Genomic DNA, 21959 nt, shown 5'->3' on the forward strand with positions numbered 1-21959 from the left:
GCACAGACTGGTTATGGTTGGAACTACTATTTAGACTTAAACCCACACCTCCTAAATTAGTATCTAAATTATACTCTAACCTAATTTCCCCCAAAAATCAGTTTAAACCCTTGTACATTTCCTCATGGGAAGCTGAACTCAACATATCTCTTTCAGTTAAGGAGACGGAGCAGGTTTTGGGACACTCACACGGTTTCTCAAGATGTGTTCTGTTGCAAGAAAATGCCTTTAAAATCCTCTCCAGATGGTATAGAACCCCGGAACTACTATACCTCTTGGGCCTCTCTGACTCACCTTTATGTTGGAGATGTAAGATGTCCAAGGGTTCTTTGGCACATATTTTTTGGTCTTGCCCAATTATTTTTAACTTCTGGGAAGATATCTTTGATTATCTCCGCCAGATAGGATTGATAAAACGAAACCTAACTCCCCAAGAAGTCCTGCTGTCACTCCCCACGAAGTCATTTAACCCTAAGAAACACGATTTGCTTCCACTCCTGATAGCCGCAGCTAAACATTTGATTTCCTTACATTGGCGACAAACGTCTCCCCCTCATATTAGTGAATGGGTTAAAAAGGTACAGGACATCTATAGAATGGAAGAGCTGTCCAGCTGGGACGCACGAACACATGACAAATTTTTTCACACCTGGCTTCCATGGCAACTTGCCTCTCCAGCCACCCCATAACTTTCTATCAGCTATCTTTGCTTGTCGCATGCAATTTTGACCCTTTGTTTTTACTTCATTGCACTGTGATGGACCCGGGCTCAACTAAGTCAACTAAGTTAGCCGACTTGTAGACTATCTCTCACCCTTGTCTCTATGTTGACTCTAACTATTTAAAGCATATTTTACAGGTCTTTCGCTACTTCACCTGCTCGTTTTTGTTTTTTCATTTCTAGAGTTTATTTGAGTCTTCTCACTGCTTCCCCCCCCCCCCCCCGGTACATCCATTTTTGTTTATTATTATGGTGCTTGAACCTCCTAGGTTCAAGCAACATATTGTAATCCGATTTCTTATATTTTCTTATTATAGTGCTTTGGAACAAAGCACTATACTGTTATTCCATCGTGGTTAACTTCTTCTTCTTATTATTCAGTCCGCAGTTAATGCGGCCCGAACCGCTTCACTCACAGACTCCAGTGAGGTGTCATTTCGAAGCCAGCGTCCCCAAGAGGTGTGCTAAGTATTTTTCGTGTCGATCGGATTTGTAGTTTTGGCACAATTTGCGTTTGAAAAAAGTGTTTTAATGCATTTCAATAGGGAAATTTTCCCAAACGTTTATAATGGGCCTGATTTCTGAGGCAATTTCTAAAAATAACTGCCACCTGGCTGATTAGCTCATTGATATGCGCAGTCAGACTCAGTTACTATGCCAACGCCTGCGAACTGTACCAAGACACAGTTTTGCCAGATAATATCAACTCTTAAAGTGACCCGCCCACCAAATCGGATCCCGAGGTGCGCAGCCCGCCAAATCGGACCCAGGGTGGCGCTGCCCGCCAAATCGGACCCAGGGTGGCGGCGCCCGCCAAATCGGACCCAGAGTGGTGGCGCCCGCCAAATCGGACCCAGAGTGGCGGCGCCCGCCAAATCGGACCCAGAGTGGCGGCGCCCGCCAAATCGGACCCAGAGTGGCCTCAACCCTGAGGGGCTACAACTACCAAACCAGCGCCTGAGGGGCACCCAAGTGTGAAAGTCTTGCAGGGGCAGCCCGGGCACCATTCCAAAGCACTATCTGTAGGTCCTTCAGGAAATACCCATCTATTTCTCTCTGTTATCAGCCATTCCCCTGTCCTGCTGTCAGTCTATTCTCCCTGTTATCAGCCATTCCCCCATCCTGCTGTCAGTCTTTTTCTCTGTTATCAGCCATTCCCCTGTCCTGCTGTCAGTCTATTTCTCTCTGTTATCAGCCATTCCCCGTCTTGCTGTCAGTCTATTTCTCTCTGTTATCAGCCATTCCCCTGTCGTGCTGTCAGTCTATTCTCTCTGTTATCAGCCATTCCCTTGTCCTGTTGTCAGTCTATTCTCTGTTATCAGCCATTCCCTTATCCTGCTGTCAGTCAGAGTTACCCGGGCCACCAAATCGGACCCAGAGTGACCTGGGCCACCAAATCGGACCCAGAGTGACACGGGCCACCAAATCGGACCCAGAGTGACCCGGCCCACCAAAGCGGACCCAGAGTGACCCGGGCCACTAAATCGGACCCAGAGTGACCCGGCCCACCAAATCGGACCCAGAGTGACCCGGGCCACCAAATCGGACCCAGAGTGACCCGGGCCACCAAATCGGACCCAGAGTGACCCGGGCCACCAAATCGGACCCAGAGTGACCCGGGCCACCAAATCGGACCCAGAGTGACCCGGGCCACCAAATCGGACCCAGAGTGACCCGGGCCACCAAATCGGACCCAGAGTGACCCGGGCCACCAAATCGGACCCAGAGTGACCCGGCCCACCAAATCGGACCCAGAGTGACCCGGGCCACCAAATCGGACCCAGAGTGACCCGGGCCACCAAATCGGACCCAGAGTGACCCGGGCCACCAAATCGGACCCAGAGTGACCCGGGCCACCAAATCGGACGGAGAGTGACCCGGGCCACCAAATCGGACGGAGAGTGACCCGGGCCACCAAATCGGACGGAGAGTGACCCGGGCCACCAAATCGGACTCAGAGTGACCCGGGCCACCAAATCGGACTCAGAGTGACCCGGGCCACCAAATCGGACTCAGAGTGACCCGGGCCACCAAATCGGACTCAGAGTGACCCGGGCCACCAAATCAGACCCAGAGTGCCCCCGCCCGCCAAATCGGACCCAGAGTGGTGGCGCCCGCCAAATCGGACCCAGAGTGGCGGCGCCCGCCAAATCGGACCCAGAGTGGCGGCGCCCGCCAAATCGGACCCAGAGTGGCCTCAACCCTGAGGGGCTACAACTACCAAACCAGCGCCTGAGGGGCACCCAAGTGTGAAAGTCTTGCAGGGGCAGCCCGGGCACCATTCCAAAGCACTATCTGTAGGTCCTTCAGGAAATACCCATCTATTTCTCTCTGTTATCAGCCATTCCCCTGTCCTGCTGTCAGTCTATTCTCCCTGTTATCAGCCATTCCCCCATCCTGCTGTCAGTCTTTTTCTCTGTTATCAGCCATTCCCCTGTCCTGCTGTCAGTCTATTTCTCTCTGTTATCAGCCATTCCCCGTCTTGCTGTCAGTCTATTTCTCTCTGTTATCAGCCATTCCCCTGTCGTGCTGTCAGTCTATTCTCTCTGTTATCAGCCATTCCCTTGTCCTGTTGTCAGTCTATTCTCTGTTATCAGCCATTCCCTTATCCTGCTGTCAGTCAGAGTTACCCGGGCCACCAAATCGGACCCAGAGTGACCTGGGCCACCAAATCGGACCCAGAGTGACCCGGGCCACCAAATCGGACCCAGAGTGACCCGGCCCACCAAAGCGGACCCAGAGTGACCCGGGCCACTAAATCGGACCCAGAGTGACCCGGCCCACCAAATCGGACCCAGAGTGACCCGGGCCACCAAATCGGACCCAGAGTGACCCGGGCCACCAAATCGGACCCAGAGTGACCCGGGCCACCAAATCGGACCCAGAGTGACCCGGGCCACCAAATCGGACCCAGAGTGACCCGGGCCACCAAATCGGACCCAGAGTGACCCGGGCCACCAAATCGGACCCAGAGTGACCCGGGCCACCAAATCGGACCCAGAGTGACCCGGCCCACCAAATCGGACCCAGAGTGACCCGGGCCACCAAATCGGACCCAGAGTGACCCGGGCCACCAAATCGGACCCAGAGTGACCCGGGCCACCAAATCGGACCCAGAGTGACCCGGGCCACCAAATCGGACGGAGAGTGACCCGGGCCACCAAATCGGACGGAGAGTGACCCGGGCCACCAAATCGGACGGAGAGTGACCCGGGCCACCAAATCGGACTCAGAGTGACCCGGGCCACCAAATCGGACTCAGAGTGACCCGGGCCACCAAATCGGACTCAGAGTGACCCGGGCCACCAAATCGGACTCAGAGTGACCCGGGCCACCAAATCAGACCCAGAGTGCCCCCGCCCGCCAAATCGGACCCAGAGTGGCGCCGCCCGCCAAATCGGACCCAGAGTGGCGCCCAGAGTGGCGCCGCCCGCCAAATCGGACCCAAGGTGGCGCCCCCCGCCAAATCGGACCCAGGGTGGCGCCGCCCGCCAAATCGGACCCAGGGTGGCGCCGCCCGCCAAATCGGACCCAGAGTGGCCCCGCCCGCCAAATCGGACCCAGAGTGGCGCCGCCCGCCAAATCGGACCCAGAGTGGCGCCGCCCGCCAAATCGGACCCAGAGCGGCGCCGCCCGCCAAATCGGACCCAGAGTAGCGCCGCCCGCCAAATCGGACCCAGAGTGGCCTCAACCCTGAGGGGCTACAACTACCAAACCAGCGCCTGAGGGGCACCCAAGTGTGAAAGTCTTGCAGGGGCAGCCTGGGCACCATTCCAAAGCACTATCTGTAGTTCTTTCAGGAAATACCCATCTATTTCTCTCTGTTATCAGCCATTCCCCTGTCCTGCTGTCAGTCTATTCTCCCTGTTATCAGCCATTCCCCGTCCTGCTGTCAGTCTATTCTCTCTGTTATCAGCCATTCCCCCATCCTGCTGTCAGTCTTTTTCTCTGTTATCAGCCATTCCCCTGTCCTGCTGTCAGTCTATTTCTCTCTGTTATCAGCCATTCCCCGTCCTGCTGTCAGTCTATTTCTCTCTGTCATCAGCCATTCCCCTGTCGTGCTGTCAGTCTATTCTCTCTGTTATCAGCCATTCCCTTGTCCTGCTGTCAGTCTATTCTCTGTTATCAGCCATTCCCTTATCCTGCTGTCAGTCAGAGTTACCCGGGCCACCAAATCGGACCCAGAGTGACCCGGGCCACCAAATCGGACCCAGAGTGACCCGGCCCACCAAATCGGACCCAGAGTGACCCGGGCCACCAAATCGGACCCAGAGTGACCCGGCCCACCAAATCGGACCCAGAGTGACCCGGGCCACCAAATCGGACCCAGAGTGACCCGGGCCACCAAATCGGACCCAGAGTGGCGCCGCCCGCCAAATCGGACCCAGAGTGGCGCCGCCCGCCAAATCGGACCCAGAGTGGCGCCGCCCGCCAAATCGGACCCAGAGTGGCGCCGCCCGCCAAATCGGACCCAGAGTGGCGCGGCCCGCCAAATCGGGCCCAGAGTGGCGCGGCCCGCCAAATCAGACCCAGAGTGGCGCCGCCCGCCAAATCGGACCCAGAGTGGCGCGGCCCGCCAAATCGGACCCAGAGTGACCCGGCCCGCCAAATCGGACCCAGAGTGACCTGGCCCGCCAAATCGGACCCAGAGTGACCCGGCCCGCCAAATCGGACCCAGAGTGACACGGCCCGCCAAATCGGACCCAGAGTGACCCGGCCCGCCAAATCGGACCCAGAGTGACCCGGCCCGCCAAATCGGACCCAGAGTGACCCAGCCCACCAAATCAGACCCAGAGTGACCCGGCCCACCAAATCCTCAACTACCAAACCAGCGTCTGAGGGGCACCCAAGTGTGAGTCTTGCAGGGGCAGCCCAGGCACCATTCCAAAGCACTATCTGTAGTTCCTTCAGGAAATACCCATCTAGTTATTATTATTATTCTTCTCCGCGTTTTCCGCAATTAATGCGGCCCGAACCGCTCGGCACAGAGACCCCATTCAGGCGGCGTTTCGAAGGCCTCGGTGGGGACAGGTGTACTATGACTTTTATAGTCGATCCGATATGTAGTTTTTTTTAAAATCGCATTTTTTAAAAAAAAAAATTCCCGTAGGAAATAATGGCGAACTTTCCATTACCCCCAACTTGACCTTCCAAAGATGGCAGCTATGCAAATGTACGGTGTCCATTTTAGGACATGATCATTTATCAAAGTCAAACATCAGAATAAAGTGACTATGACACCCTCTCATCCCGTGTGCAAAAGTAGGTGCTCCCCCAGCCCCGTGTGCAAAAGTAAGTGCGCCCCCGGCCCCGTGTGCAAAAGTAAGTGCGCCCCCGGCCCCGTGTGCAAAAGTAAGTGCGCCGCCGGCCCCGTGTGCAAAAGTAAGTGCGCCCCCGGCCCCGTGTGCAAAAGTAAGTACGCCCCCGGCCCCGTGTGCAAAAGTAAGTGCGCCCCCGGCCCCGTGTGCAAAAGTAAGTGCGCCCCCGACCCCGTGTGCAAAAGTAAGTGCGCCCCCGGCCCCGTGTGCAAAAGTAAGTGCGCCCCCGGCCCCGTGTGCAAAAGTAAGTGCGCCCCCGGCCCCGTGTGCAAAAGTAAGTGCGCCCCCGGCCCCGTGTGCAAAAGTAAGTGCGCCCCCGGCCCCGTGTGCAACAGTAAGTGCGCCCCCGGCCCCGTGTGCAAAAGTAAGTGCGCCCCCGGCCCCGTGTGCAAAAGTAAGTGTGCCCCCGGCCCCGTGTGCAAAAGTAAGTGCACCCCCGGCCCCGTGTGCAAAAGTAAGTGCGCCCCCGGCCCCGTGTCCAAAAGTAAGTGCGACCCCGGCCCCGTGTGCAAAAGTAAGTGCGACCCCGGCCCCGTGTGCAAAAGTAAGTGCGACCCTGGCCCCGTGTGCAAAAGTAAGTGCGCCACCGGCCCCGTGTGCAAAAGTGCGCCACCGGCCCCGTGTGCAAAAGTAAGTGCGCCCCCGGCCCCGTGTGCAAAAGTAAGTGCGCCCCCCGGCCCCATGTGCAAAAGTAAGTGCGCCCCCCGGCCCCGTGTGCAAAAGTAAGTGCGCCCCCCGGCCCCGTGTGCAAAAGTAAGTGCGCCCCCCGGCCCCGTGTGCAAAAGTAAGTGCGCCCCCGGCCCCGTGTGCAAAAGTAAGTGCGCCCCCGGCCCGTGTGCAAAAGTAAGTGCGCCCCCGGCCCCGTGTGCAAAAGTAAGTGCGCCCCCGGCCCCGTGTGCAAAAGTAAGTGCGCCCCGGTCCCGGGTGTGGAAAAGCAAGTGCGCCCCGGTCCCGGATGTGGAAAAGTAAGTGCTCCCCTGGTCCCGGGTGTGGAAAAGTAAGTGGCCCCCCAGTCCCGTGTGTGAAAAGTGCTGCTGTAAAGTTGGCAGCGCTGTTCAAGCACCATGTATTTCCTTAAGGAAATGCCCATCTAGTTTATTTTGTTGTTCTAGATGTTGTTTTTTATTTTTTGACCTATTGGTCCTACTTGGAATGCATGGACTGTTATCTGTAATCTACCAACCTTCACTGGAAATTTTTGAACGCTTGTGCAGAATTTTTGGAGGCTTCCGGTGCAAGAATTAGAAGCAGGACGTTCATAGATTGTTTCCACAAGCATCTATTTTCAATTTGTTCTTGCTTGATTCATGTTCCATGTTTTCTGTATTTGTATTTTGAAAATTTTAAAATAAACAATTTAAAAAAAAAAAAAAAAAAGACTGTTATAAATAAACATGGCACCGCTGAAAATGTCATCTTGTCTCGCAAAAAACAAGCTGCCGTACAGTGTCATCAGCAAAAAAATAAAAAGTTATAGCCCTCAGAATAAAGCGATGCAAAAATAATTATTTTTTATATAAAATAGTTTTTATTGTATAAAAGCGCCAAAACATAAAAAAAATAAAAATGAGGTATTGCTGTAATCGTACTAACCCACAGAATAAAACTGCTTAATCAATTTGACCACACGCGGAACAGTATAAACGCCCCCCCCCCCAAAAGAAATTCATGAATTGCTGGTTTTTGTTCATTCTGCCTCCTAAAAATCGTAATAAAAAGCGATAAAAAAAGTCATGTGCCGGAAAATGGTACTAATAAAAACGTCAATTCGTCCTGCAAAAAACAAGACCTCACATGACTCTGTGGGCCAAAATATGGAAAAATTATAGCTCTCAAAATGTGGTGATGCAAAAACTGTTTTTTGCAATAAAAAGCGTCTTTTAGTGTGTGACAGCTGCCAAACAAAAACCTGCTATAAAAACCCAGTATAAATAGTAAATCAAACCCCCCTTCATCACCCCCTTAGTTAGGGAAAAATAATAAAATAAAAAAAATGTATTTATTTCTATTTTCCCATTAGGGTTAGGGTAAGGGCTAAAGTTAGGGTTGGGACAAAAGTTAGGGTTAGGGTTGGGGCTAATGTTAGGGTAAGGGTTGGGGCTAAAGTTAGAGTTAGGGTTGGATTACATTTAAAGTTAGGGTTACGGGATTATGGTTGGGATTAGGTAAAGGGGTGTGTCAGGTTTAGGGGTGTGGTTAAGCTTATGGCTGGGATTAGGGTTAGGGGTGTGTTTGGGTTAGGGGTATGGATAGGGTTGGAATTAGGGTTAGGGGTGTGTTGGGGTTAGGGGTGTGTTGGGCTTAGGGGTGTGGTTAGGGTTGGGATTAGGGTTAGGAGCATGTTCGGGTTAGGGGTGTGGTTAGGGTTATGGTTAGGGTTGGGATTAGGGTTAGGGGTGTGTTTGGGTTAGGGTTTCAGTTATAATTGGGGGGGTTTCCACTGTTTAGGCACATCAGAGGCTCTCAAACGCGACATTGCGTCCGATCTCAATTCCAGCAAATTCTGCGTTGAAAAAGTAAAACAGTGCTCCTTCCGAGCTCTTCCGTGCGCCCAAACAGGGGTGTCAAGCATGGAGGAGGAAACATTATATTTTGGGGGTGTTTCTCTGCTAAGGGCACAGGACTACTTCACCGCATCAGTGGGAGAATGGATTGAGCCATGTACCGTAATATCCTGAGTGACAAGCTCCTTCACTCCGCCAAGACATTAAAAATGGGTCGTGGCTAGGTCTTCCAGCAAGACAATGACCCAAAACATACAGCCAAGGCAACAAAGGAGTGGCTCAAAAAGAAGCACTTTAATCCCATAGAAAACTTATGGAGGGAGTTGAAGCTCCGAGTTGCCAAGCAACAGCCTCAGAAATCTTAATGATTTAGAGATGATCTGCAAAGAGGAGTGGGCCAAAATTTCTCCTGACATGTGAGCAAACACATCATCAACTACAAAAAAAGCCTGACTGCTGTGCTTGCCAACAAGGGTTTTGCCAACAAATATTAAATCTTGTTTGCCAGAGGGATCAAATACTTATTTCTCACTGCAAAATGCAAATAAATGTATATAATCTATACAATGTGATTTTCTGATTTTTGATATTCTATCTCTCAATGTTACAATTAACCTACCCTTAAAATTATAGACTGTTCATGTCTTTGTCAGTGGACAAACTTACAAATTCAGCAGGGGATCTAATACTTATTTCCCCCACTGTATACAGAATAATACAGATAATGAGATTTACATCCAGTATACAGGACAGGAGACGTGGTACTGTGCAATGTCCATACATATGGAGTGCATTTTGCTTCATGATTCAGTTCTCAGGTGGAAGTAAGTTGTACTGTGCACGATGCGTAGTTGTCGGACCCTGCACAGTCTCGAGAACGTGGTTTCTCTACCTGCTGGGTACATTGAATAGCATATGTGATTGATTTGTATATATCAGGACATTCTGCTTGGATGTAATATATCTTGATTTATCCATGTGAGTCTGCAGACAGAAGGCGCAGAGACCCCGCAAAGTCCCAGGCAGCCACTGTCATAAGTATGTGCAAATTAATAGTGACATCTTGATAATGCAGAGCACTCTCATCACGTTACAGAGGACACTCAGCTTTCAAGTGTCTTCACAAGGGCCATTGTAGACGAGGTGATTGTACTTTGCAGCTGCCTCCGTGTCATTACAGACCCTCATTATTCTCAGCACACATGGCTCGTTACTAGGCCGCAGCCAGGGAAAACACCACGTGTGACTGTGCACAGCACAAGACCACACGACACGTGATTCGGTACTGGAAGAAGAGCCTAGAGTGGTAGATCCACCACCTACTGGGCAGCATGGTGGCTCAATGGTTAGCACTGCAGCCTTGCAGCGCTGGGGTCCTGGGTTCAAATCCCACCAAGGACAACATCTGCAAGGAGTTTGTATGTTCTCCCTGTGTTTGCGTGGGTTTCCTCCCACACTCCAAAGACATACTGCTAGGGATTCCAGATTGTGAGCCCCATCGGGGACAGTGATGATAATGTGAGCAAACTGTAAAGCGCTGCAGAATATGTTAGCGATATATAAAGATTATTATTATTATGTAGATGGATGAGTTGACTGATGAAGGAAGGGTCCCCAGCAGTACACAGAGTTTCAGGCAGATTGTGTTTTATTCTATGCCTCTCCTTTCAATCACAGTTGGAGGAGACACCAATATTGGTCCAATATGATTTATGTGATTATCTGTCCACTCCAATCTTATTCCAAAAAACAGTGACAATCTCCCTCACCATCAACAGGCTGCACAGATCCCCAAATGTCTCTTAACCAAGCCCATTTATTCTCATCGATGGTATGGCAGAGGTTAACAGAACATGACGCCACACTGTCAGCAGTTCTGCCAAAATCGAACATGCGATTGTCTAGATGATATGGAAATTAGAAAGATACGATCTATGCCTCCTGAGGTAAAGAGTGTGCCGGCGACCTTGTGGTGCGTTACTGGAATAGCTGACAATGTGATGAGCTGATGACATGCGCGATACTTGTGTTTAACATGGAAATTAAGAATCTGCTCTCTATGGACGGAAGCAGGATTTACGACTGAATGCTGAACTGTCCACGCACAGAGAACTTACCAAACATATCGAAAAATGGCGTCCACTGTTCACACATTCTGAAACTGAATGCATGGTCAGCCAAATATGAATAATTGTGGTCTGTGTCCACAGCTGCTGGCACTGAATGCAGAAGTGACCAAGCTTGATGAATATTGGTGGCCACGGTCCACACATACCGGAACAATGCAGAACCAACTAAACATGATGATTATTGGTGGCCACTGTCCACATATACCAGTGTAACAGGCCAGATTAACCCCCCTACCCAGAATATACACGGGGTTAAAGTGGCATAGGCCAGTTTATAGCCCTTCGGGTCAGAATATATCCCAGCTGCTGTAGATCAGATTTTTCATGCTTTTGAGAACCATTGAGTGATATACTTAATAACGGGCCCCAGTCAGTGCACAGGGGCCCCTGGCAGCACACGTGTCCCAGGTAGAACACGGGGGGGCAGAGACAGCGAACGGGGTCCCAGGCAGCACACGGGCCCCAGGCAGCGCACAGGGGCCCCAGGCAGCACACGGAGCCCCAGGGAGCCACGGGGCCCCAAGTAGTGCACAGGGCCCCAGGCAGCACACGGGCCCCAGGCAGCGCACTGGGGCCCCAGGCAGCATATAGAGGCCCCTGGCCGTGCACGGGGTCCCAGGCAGCACACGGGGGCCCCAGGCAGCACACAGGGCCCCAGGCAGCACACAGGGGCCCCAGGCAACACACGGGAGGCAGAGACAGAGAACGGGGTCCAGGCAGCACACGGGGCCCCAGGGCGTGCACAGGGCCCCAGGCAGCACACGGGGGCCCCAGGCCGCCCATGGGGCCCCAGGCAGCACACGGAGCCCCAGGGAGCTACGGGGCCCCAAGCAGTGCACAGGGCCCCAGGCAGCACACGGGCCCCAGGCAGTGCACTGGGGCCCCAGGCAGCATATGGAGGCCCCTGGCCGTGCACGGGGCCCCAGGCAGCACACGGGGGCCCCAGGCAGCACACAGGGCCCCAGGCAGCACACAGGGGCCCCAGGCAACACACGGGAGGCAGAGACAGAGAACGAGGTCCAGGCAGCACACGGGGCCCCAGGGCATGCACAGGGCCCCAGGCAGCACACGGGGGCCCCAGGCCGCCCATGGGGCCCTAGGCAGCACACTTGGGTGCCAGGCAGCATAAAGGGGCCCCTGGCAGCGCACGAGGCCTCAGGCACCACACGGGGGACCCCGTTCGCTGTCTCTGCCCCCCATGTGCTACCTAGAGCCCCGTGTTCTGCCTTTTACCCCGTGCGCTGCCTGGGGCCCCATTATTGAGTATATCACTCAATGGTTCTCAAAAGCCTGAAAAATCTGATCTACAGCAGCTGGGGTATATTCTGACCCGGAGGGGTATAAGCTGGCCTAGGCCAATTTATACCCCGGGGTATAGTTTGGCCTAGGCCATAATATACCCGGGGTATATTCTGGCCCAGAGGGGTATAAACTGGCCTAGGCCACTTTAACCCTGCGTATATTCTGGGCGGGGGGTTAATCTGGCCTGTTACACAGGAACTGGGAAGTGGGATATAGATAAATCCCCTTCAGAAAAGAATCGGGGCCAACCAAACACCCTCGGTTCATGACACATTAGTGTGAGTGGTGGGGATGATAAAGTTATCCCTCTGTGATTCGTGACAATTATTTTCTGACTTTAAAGAAGTGTTTTATTTCCACCCCAGTGTTAGTCCAGCCAGACCCGTCTAGACCTTTTATCATGGAGATTGACACTTCTGAGGTAGGAGTGGAGGCAGTGTTGTCCCAGGGTCCCGCTACTCTGCCCAACCTCAAACCTTGTGCCTTCTTTTCCAGAAAGTTCTCTTATGCTGAGAGAAATTATGATGTGGGTAATAGGAAACTTCAGGCTGTCAAGTTGGCCTTTGAAGGGATTTCGGCCACCCGGAAGGCAGTTACTAGGCTTTTCTGGTGGCCCTCTGTGGTCGCGGATGTTAAGAGATTTGTGTCTGCATGTGGGGTTTGTGCCCGTTCTAAAAATTCCCATTGCCGGCCGGGGAATTGGAGCCTTTACCAATTCCGGATAGACCATGGACGCATTTTCCATGGATTTTATCACTAATGCCCCTCCGTCCATGGGTAACTCTATTGTGTGGGTGGTGGTGGATAGATTTTCCAAACAGGCTCATTTTGTACCACTGCCCGCTTTACCATCTGCTAAAACCTTGGCCAGGTTGTTTGTGCTGCATGTAATTCATCTGCATGGTGTGCCTACTAATTTGGTGTCTGACAGAGATGTGCAAGTTTGTGGCCAAGTTTTTGAGGGCTTTTTGTAAGAAGTTGGGAATTACTCTATTTTTTTCCTCTGCCTATCATCCAGAGTCTAATGGGCAAACCGAATGCACTAACCAGTCCTTGGAGCAAATTCTGAGATGTTTGGCATCTTCCAGTCAGGATGAATGGTGTGATGCGTTACCCTTGGCAGAGTTTGCTTTCAGTGGTTGTGTCAGTCAGTCCACAGGAATGTCTACCTTCCTGGTCAGCTATGGGTTTAACCCACATTTTGAGGAGTTTTCTCACATGGACTCTGGTTGTCCGGGGGTGGAGGGTACTGTGCAATGCTTAAAAGCCCTGTGGGTGGAGGTTCAGCGAAACATCACCAAGGCCCAGGGAAAGTGTAAATTTTTTGCGGACAAGAGGAGGGGGTCGGGTCCTGCATTCCGAGTGGGTGAGAAGGTACGGTTATCTACCCACAATATTAAGCTTAAGGTCCTCTCAGCCAAACTGGGTCCTAAGTTCATTGGCCCATATAAAATTATTGAGGTTGTCAGCCCGGTGTCCTACAGGTTACAGCTTCCCGCCTCCTTCAAAATATCCAACGTTTTTCACAGGTTCATTTTTAAACCAATGGGAGTGGTCGAGGAAGACTCCTCGTCCGTCACTCCTCCTGTGTTGGTGGAAGGTCATCTGGAGTATGAGGTGGGGCGCATCTTTGATTCTCGGTAGGTGCATCAGAATCTGCAGTATTTGGTGCACTGGAGGGGGTATGGTCCGGAGGATCGGTCATGGATCTCGGCCAGTTCAGTGCATGCCGATCGGTTTGATTGGGCTTTTCATGCCAGGCATCGGGAGAAGCCTTGGGGTCTAGTGGCCCCCCATTAAGAGGGGGGTACTGTCATGGTTGTGGACAGGGTTCCTTCCCTGTCCTATCGGGGTTAATTTTTATAGCCTCCTTTTGGTTTGGGGAGGGCTATATTTATCCACCTTCATCTGGGGAACCTTGTCAGTGATACATCTGTTTTGGCTGTGTGTCTGACTCCCTTATGTGCTTGCATACTGTTTAGTCTGATTGCTTGCTTGTGTATGACTCATAACTTCCCTCCTGTCTGCCCCGTTTGTACTGCACCGCTATCTTCGGCTCCCCGACCTTTTGCTACATCTCAACCACGCTTACGTCTCAACCCTTTTTGGTACTTCATCGATCTCCTGGCTTGACTTCGGCACGTTCAGACTTCTCTCCGCTACTCGGCGTCTGGCTCCGCCACCATCCACTCCCCCCAGAGGTCATGTGTTTCAGATCTTGCACTCCGGCAGTTTAGCTCACTGCAGGGCTCCTTACTTTCTCTCTGTCCTTCTGTAACACGTGGACAGACTCCTGCTGTAAGTCTGCAGCAGGGCTCTTGACAGAAACACGGACTTTCAACTCCCTCCAAAGGTTTTCTATGGGGTTAAGATCTGGAGACTGGCTAGGCCACTCCAGGACCTCTATATGCTTCTTACGAAGCCACTGCTTCATTGCCCTGGCGGTGTACTTGGGGTCATTATCATGCTGAAAGACCCATCCATGTTTCATCTTCAATGCCCTTGCTGATGGAATGAGGTTTGCATTCAAAATCTAATGATACATGCCCCATTCATTCTTTTATGTACATGGATCAGTCATCCTGGCCCCTTTGCATAGAAACAGCCCCAAAACATGATGTTGCCACCCCCCATGCTTCACAGTAGGTATGGTGTTCTTTTGATGAATCCTTCTGTCTCCTCCAAACATGAGTTTTGTTTCTACCAAACAGTTCTATTTGGTTTCATCATGCCATATGACATTCTCCCAATACTCTTCTGGTTAATCCAAATGCTCTCTAGCAAACTTCAGATGGGCTCGAACATGTACTGGCTTAAGCGGGGGGACACGTCTGGCACTGTAGGATCTGAGTCCCTGGCGGTGTAGTGTGTTACTGATGGGAGCCTTTGTTACGATGGTCCCAGCTCTATGCAGGTCATTCACTTGCTCCCCCCGTGTGGTCCTGGGATTTTTGCTAATTTTTCTTGTGATCATTTTTACCCCACGGGGTGAGATCTTGCATAGAGCCCCAGATTGAGGAAGATTATCAGTGGTCTTGTATGTCTTCTATTTTCTTATTATTGCTCCCACAGTTGATTTCATCACACCAAGCTGCTTGCTTTTTGCAGATTCAGTCTTCCCAGCCTGGTGCAGGGCTACAATTTTGTTGCTAGTGTCCTTCAACAGCTCTTTGGTCTTCACCATAGTAAAGTTTGGAGTGTGACTGTTTGAGGTTGTGGACAGGTTTCTTTACACTGATAACAAGTTCAAACAGGTGGCATTACTACAGGTAATGAGTGGAGGACATTGGAGCCTCTTAAAGAAGAAGTTACAGGTCTGTGAGAGCCAGAAATCTTGCATGTTTTTAGGTGACCAAATACTTGTTTTCCACGATAATTTTTAAAATAAATCTTGCCAAATCAGACAAGGTGATTTTCTGGATTTATTTTCTCATTTTGACTCTCATAGTTGTGGTCTACCTATGATGTCAATTACAGGCTTCGTTCATCTTTTGAAGTGGGAGAACTTGCACAATTGGTGGCTGATTAAAAAAAATTTTTCCCCACTATACAACAATCTGGACCTCTTCCTCCCGGTTGGTGGAAAGCAGAGACTTGAAAGCTTCCATTTTGAGATCATCATCAACTGGCCACATGGAAACTGAAGGCACCTTCACAGGGTCCATCTTCTGCCCGTTATCCAGAGAAAGACATCCTAGATGCAGGGATGTTCCTGGGAACTGATCATTGATACAATCGTTAGAGATGTGTGGAAAAATTGCCATCGCTCCCCTTTGGTGACGTCAGCACACCAAGACTCGACGACTAGCAGACCAGGTGAAAAAGATGGCGACACTGCTGACTGACCTTGAAATATGGGAACCAGACACCTCTTGTGATTTTGTTGTTCTCAATGAAGCACAACACTGGGTCTCCAGACCAGAACGGGCAGTAGAGTTCTCGGCTCTGAATGACTTGTGGGCATACCAGACTGCATGTTGAAGACAATCCTCTACATGTATAATGCTCCGACTTGGAGCTGTAGTTGTTCCTCCAACACTAGACTGTTCTTAAGTAGGGCTTGCCCATCACCAGACAACACCCTCACCGGATTCTGGAGCTTTTGAACAGGAATCACACACTGTCTCCATATGGCTTGCAGCTTTAATACACCTGCTGAACTAAAGCTCCTACAAGGCATGTCATAGAAACAGTCATAGACTTTAGTGGAGCAGTAATACTCTTGCCAAGGGCAGCCTCTCCTATTGGCCCAAGGTTTTGGAGTTTAAGCTTCTCAGGGCAGAGTCTGTCAGGATGTTCCACACAACCTCAGCGATACCGCAATCCCGTCTCACGATTGGATTCAGGCTGCTACTCAGCTAGTTCACTTTTGTCAGCCTTTTTGGGTTTTGCTTGGGTAGCTGCTTTTACAGGCTGAAGAACAGATGGTCTCTGGGCGGTCGTGGACAGGCGTGAAGATTTTCCCATAGGTGTCACCTGTCTGGTCCGTTTCTGGAAATTTGCAGGGAAGTCTTTGCACAAGACGCAGAAGTAGGCACATCGAAGAAGGCCTACGGAAGGCCACCAGGAAAGCCTGTAGGTCCGAGGTGATAGGATCCCTGCTTCCCAGAGTTGAGCCATTTCAAGGCATCTCCTGCTAAGTAGGGCATAAGGAATCCCAGCTTGACCCAATCAGAAGAAAAATGGGGAGCACACTATTCATAGTGCTACAAGCACTGCTCCAGGAACACACGACAAAGCTTTGGATCCTCATCGCACCTTGGCAGATCCGCTGGGATGGGTTTTACTCTGGGAGCGTAAGTCGCAGGTTGAGTATGTACATCTGCAGGGACTGCGACTAGGGCTGGTGCAGCAAGTCAGTGATTCAAATTGGGTAAAAAATTTGTTCAGTTGCTCAAGCTGGCAAAAAAAACCTTAATTTCGCTCCGAGAGCGAAAAGCCATGGGACTCAGCGGGGTCCATGGCCTGAGCACACTGTAACGCTCACACCCCGATTGGATGGCACGAGAAAGGATTGTGGCCTTACTGTGCCACAAACCAGACTAACCCTGGAGTGGCGTGAATAAGCAGGTACCTTAGTGTTGAGTGGAGCCTCTAATTTTGAGGTCAGGCTTTTGGGGTAGGAAGCTGCCACGTACCACTCCAGGGCAGCGTCTGGCAGTAGCAGCTGATCCCACAGGGGGACAGGACCCTATGACAGGTGCAGGTGAGTACTGTGGACAGCTGAAGTTTAGACTGGCAAGAACTGGCTGGCACGGATAATGTACAGGTGGGCACAGCTGGCACTCTGGCAGGCAGGCGGTCACGGCTGGCAGTTTGGCACTCTGGCAGAAGCAGTTCCGACTGGAGAGACAGGAACTCCTTTGGGTAGGACAGGAACACTGGCAGGTACAAGTAGGATATGGGAACAGATAGGAACCCAATTCGGACTGGAGGGATAGGAACTCTTTTGGGAAGGACACGAACTTTGGCAGGTACGAGTGGGATATGGGAACAGGTAGGAACCAGTTCCGACTGGAGGGACAGGAACTCTTTTGGGTAGGAAAGGAACACTAGCAGGTACAAGTAGGATATGGGAACAGATAGGAACCCAATTCGGACTGGAGAGATAGGAACTCTTTTGGGAAGGACGTGAACATTGGCAGGTACGAGTGGGATATGGGAACAGGTAGGAACCAGTTCAGACTGGAGGGACAGGAACTGTTTTGGGAAGGACTGGGACACTGGCAGGTACGATTGGGATATAGGAACCAGTTCAGATTGGACTAATGCAGAGCCGCAGATGTGGAACGAGAGCAGAACCACAGGATGAAGAACTGGAGCAGAGCAGAGCAGCTGAGGCAAAGAGGGAGCAGAGTAGAGCCGCTGAGGCAAAGAAGGAACAGAGCAGAGCCGCTGAGGCAAAGAAGGAGCAGACAGGACCAGATTAACACAAGTACTTGCAGTGAAGTACCAAGTGTACACCAGGGGCACTAAAGTTGTGCAGCGACAACCAGATAGGGACAGGTGCTGGTACGAGTAAAATGAGTAGGAACAAGGATAGACACAGCAGGGCAGGGAAGGCTCCAGACAAGGATACAAATGGTTCAGATATAGGACTTAGTTCAGACAAGGTCAGACACATACTTGACAAAGATCTAAAAGTTGTATTTTACTATGCTAATTATGCAAATTATCTCTTCAGAGAGGAAGAGAGCTAGAACTCTAGTGCCACCTATTGGAAGGTAGCAATCCTACAAGTCAATGTTGACCCTTTAACGGGCCTTGTCACATGACTTAGGATACTAGCCATGTGACAAGGCTCGTTAAAGGGTCAACATTGACTTGTAGGATTGCTACCTTCCAATAGGTGGCACTAGAGTTCTAGCTCTCTTCCTCTCTGAAGAGACAATTTGCATAATTAGCATATTACCCAGAGGAGCATTGCGGCTTTAAGTCTCCTCATCTTGGCATGCTTAGCATGTCGATCCCTGCAAGGAGAAATTATACTTTTTGTATTTTACTATGGCAGAATAAAGTCTTTTTTTCTACTGCTACACCTGGACGGAATGCTGTTCCTTCATCTTTTGATTGAAGGTCAGACACAGGAACACGTTCAGGATAGGATTCAGGCGTGGGTACACAGCCCTAAGGGTGACAGAAACAAGACACATAGGAAACAGGATTCAGACCTGGGTATAGAGTCTCCAGGGTGTCGGAAACAAAAGCAGTAACAGGACAGGACCTGGCAACTCAGTAGCGGAACACAGACTGAGTGAGAATATTGCTCAGGCATCTTCCCATTGGTGGAGATGCCTTAAGTACCCGGTACCTCTTGGCAATAGGCTGGGGACACATTAGGAATGCACACTTTGTCTCTTTAAGACTCAGGAAGTGCAGGCACCGCTGCCCTAGGCACACAGCCATGAAGTATGCACACACCAAGCAGAGGACACATGGTTTACAGCATGCAGCAGGCGGAGGGCAGAACTCACAGCATGGCCCGGAGTTTTGAGAAAGTCGGTGTATCAGCCTGATGGGAGATGGGAAGCCATGCAGTGATGCCGGCAGGGATGTTACACATTGTTTGTGTATTTAATCAATCTGCATAGTTTGTTCTCACATATAATCAAACATAGATTGTTCAATGACCCTGCGTCCCTGTTTTGCAAATATAGCAGACAATTAGCTGTATGAGCTGATATAAGAGGCAAACAGCAGCCATTCAAAAATATAAAGAATCAACTTTAAGATTCATATGAACAATAGTCTGTGTTTCTTGACCAACCAAAGAAAAACACATAAATTCATAAGTCAACATAAAGATAATAGCCTAGGTCTCCTGGACTACTGAAAATAGATGTCTGGATAATTAAAATTAAATGCTGTGTTGTCACAATAAGTATGAAGAAAGGGGAACTATGAAGTAGAGAAACATGAAGACACATGAAGGAAGAAATATTAAAGAAGAAAAATCATGAAGGCGGGTGATTGATGAAGGAAAGAAAGGTATGCAAGAAGCGAACTTATGAAGGATGATTTTTCTCTTTCTTGTACACACTAATTCATTTACAGTAAATAATTAAAAAATTATAATGTTGTCCCCATCACATGGTAGAAGAGGATGAGGCACAGTACAGTACAGTATTTATACAAGAAAGTTGCAAGACAGACAACATGATCAGACATACTAGAAATTCTCCATTAAATATCAACTGCTTAACCCAGCAAGAGGAAGTACGGCACCACCTCAAAATCACTAAAATAAATGTATCCTCAGGCCCAGATGGCAGATAATGCCAAGTACTGCAGAACTTAATAGCGTGATAGACAGACCGTTATTACGAATATTCAGGGATCATCTAACAACAGGGTCTGCACCACATGATGGGTGCAAAGCAAATGTGGTGCCAGTATTCATAAAAAGGGCAATATCTGAGCCTGAAAATTGCAGGCCAGTAAATGTAACCTCTGCTGTAGGTAAACTCCTGGAGTATCTCTATAAGAATAACCTCATGATTCAGCATCAACATGGGTATATGAGGACTCGGTCCTATCAGACTCATCCCATCAAGGAAAGTTCCACACTGGACCAGAGAAATGCAGTGAATGTTGTCTATATGGATTTTTCATTGGCATTTGATATGCAGCCACATATAAGTTTGGTGCATAAAATGAGAGTAATGGGACTAGGGGAAAATATGTGTAGCTGGATTTACAGCTGACTCAGTGATAGGAAACAGAGGGTGGATATAAATAGAATACCTTCAGATTTGGTCACAGGTACCAGTGTGGTACTACAGAGGTCAGTATTGGGCCCTCTTCTTTTTCACAAATTTATTAATGACTTTATAAGGGGCATACAGAGTAGAATTTCACTATTTTCAGATGATTTTAAACTCTGCAGGATAATTAACACTGACGAGGGTAATTTCATATTACAGAGGGATTTAAGCAAGCTTGAGACTTGGGCTGAGAAGTTAAATGTAGATAAATGTAAGGTCATGCTTTGGTCATAGGAAATAAAATGTATAATTATGTACTAAATGGTAACACACTGGGTAAAACTGCCACTGAAAAACACTTCAGTGTATGGATGAATGGGAAACTAAACTCAGTTGCAAAGCCACAAAAGATGACTAAAAATCCTCCAAAAATTAAAAAATACAGCTGAAAATGGGCAGCACCGCTTACCTGCCCAGGTCTCTAAACAAATGCACTACAGAATGCATCAAAGCCATATAGCAAAGATGTTGCAAAACACAGGTGCAAAATACTAAATAGACAGCCACTCACAACCTACCAGTTCATGGAAGGGGTGACTGCTTAGTATACAGTTGTGACCAAAAGTTTACATACCCCGGCAGAATTTTTGCTTTCTTGGCTTTTTTTTCAGAGAATATGAAAGATAACACCAAAACTTTTTCTCCATTCATGGTTAGTGTTGTGGTGAAGCCATTTATTGTCAAACTACTGTGTTTTCTCTTTCTAAATCATAATGACAACCCAAAACATCCAAATGACCCTGATCAAAATTTACATATCCTGGTTATTTTGGCCTGATAACATGCACAGAAGTTGACACAAATGAGTTTGAGTGGCCACTAAAGGTAACATCCTCACCTGAGACCTGTTTGCTTGTAATCAGTGTGAGTACATAAAAGCTGAGTGAGTTTCTGGGATCCAGACAGACTCTTGCATCTTTCATCCAGCCACTGACATTTCTGGATTGTGAGTCATGGGGAAAGCAAAAGAATTGTCAACAGATCTATGGAAAAAGGTAGTTGAACTGTATAAAACAGGAAAGGGATACAAAACGATATCCAAGGAATTGATAATGCCAGTCAGCAGCGTTCAAACTGTGATTAACAAATAGAAAACCAGGGGCTCTGTAAAAACAAAGCCACGGTCAGGTAGACCAACACAAATTTTGTCCACAACTGCCAGGAAAATTGTTTGGAATACAAAGAAAAACCCTCAAATAACATCAGCTGAAATACTGGACGATCTGAAAACTAGAGGTGTGGTTGTTTCAAGATGCACAATAAGGAGGCACTTGAAGAAAAATGGGCGGCATAGTCTAGTCACCAGAAGAAAGCCATTACTGGGCATATGCCACAAAGTATTTTGCCTACAATACCCAAAACAGGACAGAGACAAGCCTCAGAACTTCTGGAACAAGGTAATTTGGAGTGATGACACCAAAATTTAACTTTTTGACCACAACCATAAACGTTAGATTTGGAGAGAGGTCAACAAAGCCTATAATGAAAGGAACACCATTCCTACTGTAAAGCACGGAGGTGGATTGCTCATGTTTTGGGGATACAAAGGCACAGGAAACTTGTTCAAAGGTGAAGGAAATATGAATGCAGTACGTTATCAGCAAATATTAGAGGCAAATTTACAATCATCAGCCCGTAAGCAGGCGTACTTGGATGTACTTGGACACTGACGTACTGGGACGTACTTGGACGTTATTAAGAAATGGGGTATGTGAACTGTT

Source organism: Ranitomeya variabilis, chromosome 1, assembly GCF_051348905.1.
Source record: "Ranitomeya variabilis isolate aRanVar5 chromosome 1, aRanVar5.hap1, whole genome shotgun sequence".
Taxonomy (NCBI): domain Eukaryota; kingdom Metazoa; phylum Chordata; class Amphibia; order Anura; family Dendrobatidae; genus Ranitomeya; species Ranitomeya variabilis.